At 39.9% G+C, this 1,347-nt stretch overlaps 1 protein-coding gene across 1 annotated transcript in view; it reads left to right on the forward strand.

Annotated features, from left to right (window-relative positions):
• Window positions 1–1,347, forward strand: part of LOC121931522 (zinc finger CCCH-type antiviral protein 1-like) — a 42,521-nt gene extending 41,174 nt beyond the window's left edge. Inside the window, exon 10 of the mRNA XM_042469383.1 lies at window positions 1,244–1,347. The gene's annotated coding sequence lies outside the window, so the exon portion shown is untranslated. The remainder of the gene's footprint in view (window positions 1–1,243) is intronic.

Here is a 1,347-nt window from a genome sequence, read left to right on the forward strand (position 1 = left end):
TTGTCTGGAGGAAGAGGTGTATAATAGATAATATAAGGCTGCAAATCTAAATGTAAGTATGTACAAGGATCCTTCTATTTAGTTTAGCTGTTTTAAAACAGTATACATATGGCCTATAAAAAGAGTAATCTGTTGTCTTTAAAACAGTAGACTGAAAGCACTTGAAGTTCTTTTCTTCACGGAAGAAAAGGTGGAGCTCTGGCTGATTTTCTTTCTCACGCTGTCCTTGTTGTTTCTTGGCTAGACCGAAATAATTTTCCTTTCCGGAATATAGTAGTGCACAGTTCAGCCCGGAGGACTGGGGCAGAGGCAAATAGGGGAGATTTCCTTACAGGGTCAGGATCCCATGGAGCCTGCTGATAGTGTTCCTGCTTATATTACAGAACAGCACAAAATTCTTTTCCAGCTTCCCAGAGGTCACAGAAGACTTGCAAAGGATACTCGGGGCCTTCAGTGGTGGCAGGGGTACTCACATCTTCTTTCAGTGAGTCAAGGGATCCTGGGATTCTGAGGTGAAGACAGCAATTAGCCACAGTCTCCTCTGGTTATTAGATGGTTAGCTTTGCAACCAGAATCATGCCACTGGGTCCATCAAATGGTCATGAAAAAGCGGTATATACTCAGAATTTTCCAGGCAAGAAATGTGAAAATCACTATTTTTTGTCTTAGATTATATCATCCTCTCAAAACAAAGGTTTTTATCACACAGGGAAAATCATGTGTGTCTGTGTCTCTGTGTGTGTGTGTTAAATAGCAAAAATAGTGTGAAAATAACACAATCATGATTAACATTTTCAGACACATCGCAATTAAAGAGCCATTATCCCAGGAATAAACAGGCAATAAACACCAACAAATCATTCACTGGCATAATGTCACTTTAATCATGACATCGTATGAAAATGTTAACCGCGATCGCACAATTTTCATGTGATTTTCAGTTTAAACCCCCAATTTTCTTCGTTTGATAAAGTCCATAGCCATGTATGCAGTACTTTCCTCAATTCTTGAGCTATTCATAGCTTCTTATCAAATGTGATACTTTCTTATCTAAGTGCCTATGTCTCACACCAGATATTATTTCCCGATAATTTCAGACATGAGGCTTGATTTTTCTGGTGCTCTTACCCGCTGCATTTCACCATGGCTTCTTTGGTATCTTCTGCATCCTTTATCTTTGAGCTAGCAAGAGAGATTCACAGTTCTCATCCATTTTTATTTTATTTTTTTGTTATTTAAACAGACACACAGCTGCTGCAGCTCCAGTGCCTGCTACACCTCCACCTCCACCTCCATCACCAAAGTATCCTATCACCTGGGACATGTCAGCACTACCTTCAGTTGGGT

The sequence above is a fragment of the Sceloporus undulatus genome, chromosome 5 (assembly GCF_019175285.1).
Source record: "Sceloporus undulatus isolate JIND9_A2432 ecotype Alabama chromosome 5, SceUnd_v1.1, whole genome shotgun sequence".
Taxonomy (NCBI): domain Eukaryota; kingdom Metazoa; phylum Chordata; class Lepidosauria; order Squamata; family Phrynosomatidae; genus Sceloporus; species Sceloporus undulatus.